The sequence below is a fragment of the Gavia stellata genome, chromosome 13 (assembly GCF_030936135.1).
Source record: "Gavia stellata isolate bGavSte3 chromosome 13, bGavSte3.hap2, whole genome shotgun sequence".
NCBI lineage: Eukaryota > Metazoa > Chordata > Aves > Gaviiformes > Gaviidae > Gavia > Gavia stellata.
Genome location: NC_082606.1, coordinates 8,868,493 through 8,879,416, shown reverse-complemented (window position 1 = coordinate 8,879,416; position 10,924 = coordinate 8,868,493).

The window sequence follows — 10,924 nt, the reverse complement described above, 5'->3', positions numbered from 1 at the left end:
CTTCCCTTTAGATTCCTACAATTCTGCTCCCTAGAATTCCACACTGTTTTCTGATTTCACTGCTGAAGGGAGGAACCCTTTGTGTTGCCAGTAAGAGCCAGTGCACTTTGGTGAGGTATCCACAGAAGTGGTTTGGAAAATACTGTGGTCAGAATCTGCCTCAGCATTTGGGCAGATCAAGCCTGTATCACTGCATGTCTTTATCACACTCCCTGGTATGACACACCAAATTCATGGCAGCCAAGGGACAGAATTAGCAGGTCAAGCAAAGCTTTGCTTGCTGCATCCGTAAGTCCGATGATGCTGTATACTCGAGGGAGTATAATTCCTATTTTAATTACGTTTTTGAAGAAAACTTACAGAACTGTAATGAACTCAGGTTGCCCAGAGACCATATCAACCCTGTGCAAAATGCTCATTTAATTCAGTGTTTCTCTGCTATGGGTTAAAACCTGATATAGCTATACCCCTCCACATTTGACTGCATTGCATCATTATCTGGAGAGCCGCAATAACAAGAAGGGCGGGTTTACAGAATCAGTCCTCAATCTGAGATATAGGAGAATCAAGAGTGCAAGGTGGAAATTATTCCTAACTGTAGACCTTATATTGGCAGCACTGACAAGCTAGTTGATCTGTCCTGTATATTGATAAATTGCACTACATAAAACAAGGCGGTGTGTAAAAGCGATTACAGACTGAGCCTCCTTTTACTCTCCCTTGCAGTGAACGCTGTCACTCACCCCTTGGTGACACCTGCCAGGAGCACTCCTAGGTGGCTGCCAACCGTCTGTGTCTGGAGAGGGATTATATAGGTAGGAACAGTCAGAGGGATGTCCTCAGGCCTGAAAGGCACTTACTCTTCCACTGACACCAACAGCTAACGTGAAATATCTGTGCAGAAAATAAAAATAGACAGCTAATTAACTAGAAGTAACCAATTTTGTCCAAAATGGTAGGGGCAGGTCATCACTTACTGTGCTAGAATTTTGCATAGTCAATAGGCTTCATATGCCTCAAGATATTGCTTCCTTTAATACACCACGGAAAACATGGGGAAAAGCAGAATACAGGTCAGGAATGAGAAAGGGACAGTTTATATATACAACCTAGTGAGTGACCAGCCCATACTTGCTGTGTGCCTGTGCATTGGCCAAGGTACATGAAGTTGTACATTGCCTCAAAATCCTTCTGATCACAACATGTTCTGCCTGTAAATCAACATGAAAACTTGTTTCTCCTATTTATGCTGTTCCTATGCACCAAATTTCTGTGTAAGTGATATTTACTTGTCTGAAGTTATCAACGTGTAAATCGTAAGCAGTGACACACTAGCGTGATAGCATAACAATATCTAAAATATGCTCTCAACAAGTTGTTGTCAATTCTGTGTTTGCTTAAAGAACTTATTTTTAAACTTTAATTAATCATTGAATATGTTTGTAAATTCTTTGAAGACACATGATACTAACACCACAATTCATACTGACTTCTGAAAAGCCAGAATTTAATTCAGGAAGGTGTTCTAGACCTGTCTCAGATTTTATATAATTTACATTTGAAGAATGAATTCCTGCTTTAGGAACAAAACTCACTTGAGTCTTAACTACAGAACCATGACCAGTATCTCCATAATATAATGGGAACAATAATCATCTCATGCCGTAAGCTTATACAGACATCATGATCTGTTTAGTGCAAAACAAAAAAATATTTTTACTTTGCATAAACTATGCAATTTTCTAGTATCAACTGATATTCAGTGGTTGCACTCATGTTGAATTAATATAATACAGTTGGCAGCAAGAAACATTTTTTCCAGCTGTAAGATGTTCTGGTTAATGAATTAATAGTAATCAGGCTTGATCATTTTAATGTTGAAAAAAATTCATTTTCAGAGCATTGCTCAACTTTCAGTCTGGGTTTGTTCTTTTTCTTTTTTTGGGCAATGTGTTTGTTCTTTAGAACTAAAGTTAGTACTGAAGTAATTTGGAGAGTGATCCTGCAAATAGTACTGGGTTAAAGGTTGGCTACTGCATGTTGTTTCATAGAAGCCAGTGGAATTATTTACAATGGGAGGCAATACAGGCAAGGATAATTGCTCAGAGAATTGAGCTCAGAGTATAGTGGAAACTGTACTTTCTTGTAGTTTTGACTGTGGATCTGGATGAATGTGTTGTGGTTCAAAATAAATACAGTCAGTCCCTAATAAATGCATTCCACTACTATTTTTATTTTTATAAAAAAATCTCCCCTCTGGCACCTAAGGACATATTAAGAAATAAACAGCTGCTATTATGACCTACAATGCTTTATAGCCTTGTGCTGGAAGAACACATTGACTAACAAGCTGTATTCCCAGAGCGCAGACCCTGTGGCAGATTTTGTGGGTCAGAAGCATGCCAAAGCAGAGAAACGCTCACATATGAGTAATGGCCACTGCCGCGCCAGGAGGCACCCGTGCCAAGGAGAGGGCCAAGCCCCTTGCCACTGGACCTTCTCCTGTTCCTGTCTGCAGCCTGCCTAGGGACGCTTCCTGCTACAGCTTTCCCATTGGTCTAACGATAGCCAGAAACTAGATGGGATATTTTGCGTAAGTCCCTCTTCAGAGATTACTTTTAAGGCGTGCATATATCACATCAGATTTGGCCTACAGTGCTTACAAAATGCCCCAAGCTAATTTATCTACCTTCTACTCTACAGATTTTTAACAGGGACATGCTTTGTTCATTTAATTTAAAAAGCACATGAAAACCTGTTCTGAGGGGGAGAGGGAAAGATTAGGAGCTTCAAATTTACTCAGGAAGCCACGGAAGAAAAAAGCAACAATTTGAGGTGGCACCAGGCATTTTACCCTCCACCCATCCTGATTACCCTTACCTTCCCCATCAGTCTTTCTGATTTTCTGTTCTCCTTTCTTTCTCCTGCCAACACTGTATGCTGTGCTCTGTCTCTATACAGTACAATACATCTCCAGAGATTTAAATACAGCATGCTTTTCTTGGTTACTTATGAATCTTAGAAAGTTCTCATGAGAGCAAATTCAAGTTTCACCTCACATGCTTGTTTTTTGGCAGTTGCTTGCATTTTTTCCCCACTGTTCCCACCAAACAACCTTGTGCTGGAAAATACAACAATTAAGTGTAACTTCCAGTAACAGCTGCTCTTTTTCTGTTTAGTACAATTGCTATTGCAAAACAGATTACTTCTTTCAAATGTGTACGGTTTTTAAAGCCTTCCTTTATCAAACCACTATTAAAAATAGTGCAAGATCATCCAGAAAAAAATATTCTGTGCACATCAGTTAGTAGTTTGGATTTTTATCTTCTGTTTTGCACTTACAACTTGTTAAAAAACATTTATAATTATTGTACTGTGAGTGTTAGTGTCTTTCTGCTTATTTGCACACTCTAATGGCATAGACTCAGAGGAGAAAGCAGTAGGTAAATATTTTTAGCCATTAGTGTTTCTTTATATATTTGAATCAAATATTAAAGAAATCCATACAGTATGAAGCTAGACATGACCCATTAATGTAATTCTTCTCGCTTTGCTGACCACAACTTCCTTCAAAAGGTGTTACTAAGATAGGGAATATGCATATTACAGCACCTTAAATCAGCAGTGATCAAGCTTTCTGGCCGGATGACCCAGTTAGCTCCTTTTCTATGACAGGTGAGGACAGACCAATATGGTCCCTCTCTGGCCTGCCTAGGGACTGAGCAGTCTACTTTAAATTATTAGAAATCAAGCTTTCCTGTCACACTCCAAATTCTGCTCCAACCATCCAGAAATCGAGAGTAAGGATCCCGCTACATGCTGTACTGACAAATAAAGCGATAATAGAGAAAACTTCAAAAGCTGATAAAATAAAGCAAGCCCTTTTGGGCAGAGGTCAGCCAAAAGGCTGATCAATAAATGCTTGGTTACTTCAGAAAGTAGTGTACATTTTACTGGGGAATACAGAAATAAAAAGACAACAGTACGAAGTAACACCATCAGAAGATTGCCTTTTTGTTCACCTATCAGAAACCTCATGTCTGTCTTGGATGCAAATTCTAACATTCTCAGTATCACCAAGAGGACCTATTTGGGCACATTAATATTATGTCCTCAGCATTAGGCACATACTAGTCTAATAGGTGAAGAATACTTTCCACCCCCTCAGAAATAACAGTACTTTCACCGCACAACTCTTCTCAGCAAACCTTGCCTGCCTTCCAGTTATTAACAGGGCTGTGAATGAAAAAGCAACAAAGCAAACAATATGTTATGACTTGAAAAGTCAGCATCTGAATAGAAGGAAATGAACAATCTCAACCAGAATTGAACAGATGTAACACTTTCTGTAGCATGACCGAGGCATCAAGTAACAAACACGAAGCCAAAGAAGCAGCACATGCTTGGCAACAAACATTACTAAATTAAAGAGTCAGGTGTTTTGGCAATGCCTTTTTAAATAGACTTACAAAATAAATTATATTTGAGAATAAAAGGACTAAACTGCAGTGGTGTTGTTTTCCATAGTAAAGGGGCAAAATTTGAGGATCCGAACATTTTCAGATTATTGAAACAAAGTTAAAAAAAAAAAAGGAAAAAAAGAATGCAAATCTCAGTGGGAAAAAGGGAAAGCACAGTAACTTTCTTAATTGATTTCCAGCCCTATGAACCCTTCTGCAGCCCCCCACAAGAGGCAGTAAGGACCTTTCCATTAAAACTACACAATACCAAGACCAGAATTGTTTTAACTTCATTTCCATCTCAGATGTTCAAGACATTGGCAACTGATCGCTATGCACTGCAGAAAACTTCTGCTACATAACCATTCTGCCATCTAAGGAAGAAAGCCTCTTTGGCTTCAATGCAGAGAGAATTTAATCTCATACATGTGTAGTCCCCAGTGGGTTCATGTTTTTCAGGCTATAGAAACAACATATGTTTTTGAAGATCCTAGCACTGAAGAACAGCTATCAGAAACACAAATAAAAAGAGACATGAATCCAGCTGCCAGATTACCATAGAATCCCAGGGGATAAAGCAAGTGCAAAGGCTAGTCCAGCAAATCTTAGGGGAGGAAAGCAACAACAGACAAACCTTGACTCAGAAACACATTGTCTTCACACCCATGAATAGTCTTCACAGAAGAACACTTCAAAGACACAGACCATTGCAAACATAACGTATATGCAAACACCACTAGCACTTCAGAGGCTTCTGAGCCAAGAAAATATGATGGCTGAACAAAATATGGATATGAACACACACACATTTCAACCTGCTGTCACAAAAAGACAAAATACTAAAAGCTACAGAATATGGGAAGCCATTAAAAGCCCCATTTGCTATCACAGGTGGTTCTTTGAAATTAGAGAAACACAAGAAACCAACAGTACAGCTTTAAAACAAAGGACAAAAATCTACCTAAAATATTTACCCTGCGTGCAAGTGGATCTGCAGCCTTTTCTTCTAAGTCTTTTACCTGGTTTTCTAGTACAACTGGCAGCAGGCCTCTGGCTCTGTCTCGGGCTCCTGTCTTGCCTGTGTGCCACTGGCCCTTCATATCCATTGAGCACCAGGCCCCATCCAAAATATTCCATTTCCATGAAGCCAAAAAAAGCAATTTCAAGATGTATTTCAAATGCATATGTTTCCATACAATTTCAAAATATATACTGCTAGTAAACTGGGCTTCCAACAATTCATCTGGAAATTACACTCTTTCCTTGCTTTTGATCAGGTATGTTGCTTACAGCGACGAGGCAGGACAATAATTATCTCACTAAGGGAGATCTACAGTATACAGGATTTGTATTTCCCCCAAGGGCAATCCTAGAACAAGAGACATAGCTCAGGCATTGGTGGATTTTATTTGTTATACAAGATTGACCCTGAGAAACTGTGTAGTTAGATACACCGTGTTACAGGATATGATGCATAAATCAGTAAGAATCAGCTTGTCTTCCAGATTCTGGATGGGAAGTGTTTAAGGTTAGCAGAGTTCTTATTTGTACATCTGGTTTCAGGTACTTTCATTAGAAAGTCATAAACAAACATAAAATATCCCTAAAAAATATTAAGTAAACTTTAGAGCACAGCTATCCTAAAAAAAAAAAAACACCAAATGCTCTCTTCAGATGTAGAAACTTCACTCCATTACCAAATAGCAAATGTGTGTAGTTTTTAAAAATGAAAAATTGTAAAAGAATTCCTATTATCTGAGACTTTTTGATGGTGTTTTAATGTTATCATGACTGAGATAAAGCAAACTAATTATTTTTGAGCATGGTTACTTTCAAACTTATTTTTCCAGAATAGATTTGTAACATCACAGCCTCTGGCTATGAACTTTGCTTCTGTCATTTTTCCTGATGCTCCTGAAGATGTTCAGCTCTGTTCCAACTCTTCCGAACTTTTCAATTTTTTTTTTTTAATAAATATAAATGCAATCCTTTATTGTGTGTTTTTATTTGGTCTGATAATAAACACATCCTCCTTCATGATAATCTCACTCCTCAGCTTTAGTATACACAGTGAAGCTCCCTGACTCCATGCATGTGGTGTATCTGACTGTGGAAGAGCAATGTGTTACACACCAGGCTTCCAAAAAATTGCAGCTGCTCAGTCAGCCCTAGAGGGCTTCATTCCACAAGCCTTCCTCCTACAGAGGAAGATTTTCACTGTCAGAACAGTCCTTTATTCCATAGGACAGCTTTTTCAAAAGCAATGTCTAGCACGGAGGCCGTAGTGGTACCTCAGCTTCACTGTTATGAGAGGAAGAGGATGGCCAGCCTACCTAGGAGGGGTGCAGTGCTGACTAAAGGTATTCAGCTGTTCTGCAATAAGTGTCAGATAAAAGCTTAGATAGGAAAAAAAGTTCTATTGTAGCAAATGTAGCACTGAAGCATAAGGAGGTACTTCAGGCATGTGATTCCTCTGCTGGGCACCTTTGACCAAGGGGTGTTACAAATACATGCAGAAGAGGTAAATATAAGTTGCTGAGGCTGCTGCCATAAGCATTTACCTGGCAAAGCACAGTTCCTAGCAGAAGGCAGCACTTTAAAGAACCCATTTGTTTTCAGAACATCAACACTGCAACACCACATAGAATACTTTCAGTCAGTTATGTACCAAAAGCCACAGCACTTGTAAGTTTTAATAATCAGCCAGTAGATTTTTAAATTTTTTTTAAAACAAAGCTTGTTTTTAAAAGTTTGATTTGGACAGGATGCTGTTTATCACCATTATTTAATATATCATGTTTTGAAGACAGTGATATAAATGCTACAGAAACATATTATTGTGATGTAAAATATACATAGTAAATGTGATGAGTATGGCAAGATCACATTAATTAAAAAAAATTTACTTATCTGTCTCAGTCTTGAAATACATGGACTATGCCTGTACTTTGTTAAGCCATTTGCTTATTTGTCTTAATTAGAACATTTTTCAAATGTTAACAGCTTGTTAAAAATTAATTTGTAAGAGCAAGGTCTATTGATCCTACTGTTCTTACAGAGGTGGCTTCTGTAGTCAGCAGCAGTGTAAGTATGAAATGGAGTGAGCAAATGTAATGCAAATAGGAGATGCCACACTTAGGTCACCCAGGTCCTCTGTGCCCAGATGGGGAGGACAATGATTAGACTTTTAAGGTCTGAGTGCAGACTTTTTTTATTACATGTTTGTATGAGGCTATGAACAATGATGAGGCCCCATAGTACTGGAGATGATAATATGATATGCAGCTTCCCTGTGCTGCCCCACAATAATCCTTGACCCCGAACTTAGCCCTTTATTGTAGGGGAGATATATTAGCCTACACCGTTTGTCCAGTCCTTGACCTCTCTGCTAAGACTGCTAATAATATAGTTTCCAACAAATGCTGAGAGTGATGGCTGTTTTTTATCACTGAATAGACTTCCAGTAAACTGAGATCGCCATACTCCTTGCACAGAATTTCAGACAGATTCTAGCACCTTGTTACACAGAGAAGCGTTTAGCATAAGCTTACTAAGAGAAGATCCTTTATATTTATCAATGAAAGCACAAAACTTGCTTATCTCCAGAGATACAAACCCCTTGCACTAATAATTGCGATATTTGACAACTGTGGTGTACTTGGAAAGGTGATTTGAGCAGGACTACTAGGTTCATATCCCATTACCAGACTCAAAGTGGCCTTAATTATATTGTTTGTATGAAACTGAACTACTTTATGCTGCTTTTGGACAGTATGACTAGTATCTCTAGGGAGTATCATGGAAAGGTCATGTGTATCTCACAAGACTATCCAAAATCCCTAGATTTTTAATAAACACATTAATCCATGCTAAGTAGCTCACATTCCAGCTACGGTTCTATTTTTAGGTTATTTATTGTACTTATATAAAAGAAAGTGTCACCAGTTTTGAAGTATTTTTAAAGACAGAAAAGAACAGCTACCTTTGTGTGCAAGAGGCTGTTGGGGGAATGGGCTGCTTCCGTTACACTACTAGCTACCAGCTAATGGAGCTGCAGGGAAGGAGCCAGAATGAGGTAAAGTGACCTGTACAGTAACATGAGCTAAATGCTCCAGAGTGAGCTGGAGAGCTCATCATTAAACCAATTGGTTGTTTTGGCCTCCTGGGAGCCTTAATAAAAATCTTTAAAGCAAAGCAAGTGCTCATTATTGAAATAGCACTTAGGAATATCTCATGTCCGCAATAATCTGATCTAATGGTTTACTCCTTAGTCAATATCTGAGATTTTCCTAAGGGATAACTACTTTTTCCTATTGCAGTGTCAAAGGGCCAAAAAAATCACAGAGACAGATTTGCCCATGAGAAACAGAATAGCCCTTTAAAATGAGTTCCATGTCCTGAATACCACAAAAGTAAGCTCTCTACAAAAGGGTGGAGAAAGCTATCAGCCATAGCTGTGACAAGGAGGGCTATACAATCTGTAATAGTTGCAGACAAATTGCGAAGACATTCTGAACTTAGCATCCCAGTTACGAAAACCTACACACAACCGTTTTCCTCAAGATTTGTACTGGAAAAAAGCATTTTCCTATGAACCCTCAGTGATGTTCTTTGTGTACCCACATTCAGAACAGACATATATATAAAACAGTAATAAAGCTTAGCAGGTATAAAGCAGGCTGCTGGCATGAATGAAGTGTATGGAAGCATGACTGTTTAAATGCCAGCTAGATCCCAAAATTTTGGCCTACTAAACGTGCATTAAAACTGAGTCTTCATCCAGAATTACATTTTTTGGTTTCTTAGAAAGCTCCAAAATAAAACAAAATATTTTCTTGTTCAATTTTTCAAAAAGAGAATATTTTAACTGTAATAAATTTGAATTTTCCTCTTTTCAGCCTCTGAAAATAACAGAATTAAAGGCACACACCATGTGAGATTTAAACTTTTCCCCTATTAATTTTATTTCCCCCCCCTTTGCAAACTCTATATCTTTTCAATATTGAAGAAGTTCTAAAACAGTAGAGGAAACATGAACACTGCATCACTGAGGACAAAAAATTTAAAAGATGTCATTGTATTGAAATTTTATAGTTTCCAGGTGGTTTATATATAGGTGTTACCATAAGCAAATTCAGGAGCCCAAGAAATGAAAGTCTAGTGCAAACAAAAGTCACTGGATTAAACAATAACACATGGCCAGAAAATACCTTGCAGAGACCAAACAGAAGAAAAATTATGTAAACCAGGCAATAAAAAGAGATCATTTGGGCTGTATGTTCTCTACCCTTGTCATATAAGCAGCACTGTGAAAATGAAACGTTATCAAAAGATTTGATTATACTACAATAAAAGATAGGCTAATTGTGTAGACTAATATTGAAAGCTATATATAATGTATAGTCTTAGTACATTGCCCAGTGTTGCTCCAAAATGGCGTTTGATCTTGTGGGACCACAAATTTATTTCTTATCAACTAATGATTTTTAATCAGACTAATGTTTCCATAGTACCATTTACCAATAGAGAATTATATATACTTAAGTATATTATTATAAGAAACAGGATAGCAAGTTCATTGCTTAATTACTTAATAGAAAATTATATTTAGAGCAAAGGTATAATAAGCAACTAAGGAGTTCCCAGGATAGCTGAAAATAATGTTACAATACAACCTGCATATTTGTGTTACAGAATTTCTTTTTGTTTTGCATAATGTTCAGAGAAAGACTTAAAAGTCAAATCAAATCATGTTCCCACAAATTTGCCTCAGCTTTAATAACAGTGAGTCAAAGCAAACTTATTCATGGTTTGAAGTACACATAAGAGTATGAAAACATACTCCAAAATTCTCTAAATTCTGTAAGTTGTTAAAAATAAACTTATCCATGGTTTGAAGTTCACATAAGAAAATGAAAACATACTTCAAAATGCTCTAAAACTTGAGTCATACCAAATGGACTGAGCATATCTCCGAATCAGAGACACGCATTAGGATTTTTAGGTTCCTGAAAAATCTCCCTGACCATTTGGAGCCCACTGGAGGGTCATGGTTTTGAACCGCAGTCATGATTAATTGACTAGGTCCATATTTGCTATAGGAATTTATGCAGTGCATTAATTTAGGACTTTATTCCCACTGAAAGTCGCAAGTTTTGAAACAGGTTCTCCATGGGCACACATAAAACATCTACCTACTTACTCAATACTTCCTAGGATAAAACTGCATTTTCTGAGGGAATCACACATTTCATGGATAACCAATCATTCCTTTCATACTAGATTGTTTTGATCTAGACTTACAAGATATACTTACATACTTTAGTAGTTGCCCACTTACAATCATAGCAACTAAAATTACGTAGTCAATATTTAACCTGTTTATCTCACGATAGTAGCCAGCATTGTCAGCAGTAAATAATCCATTAGAATAGTGTGCTTCAAACTCTTTGGAAATGTGTAAT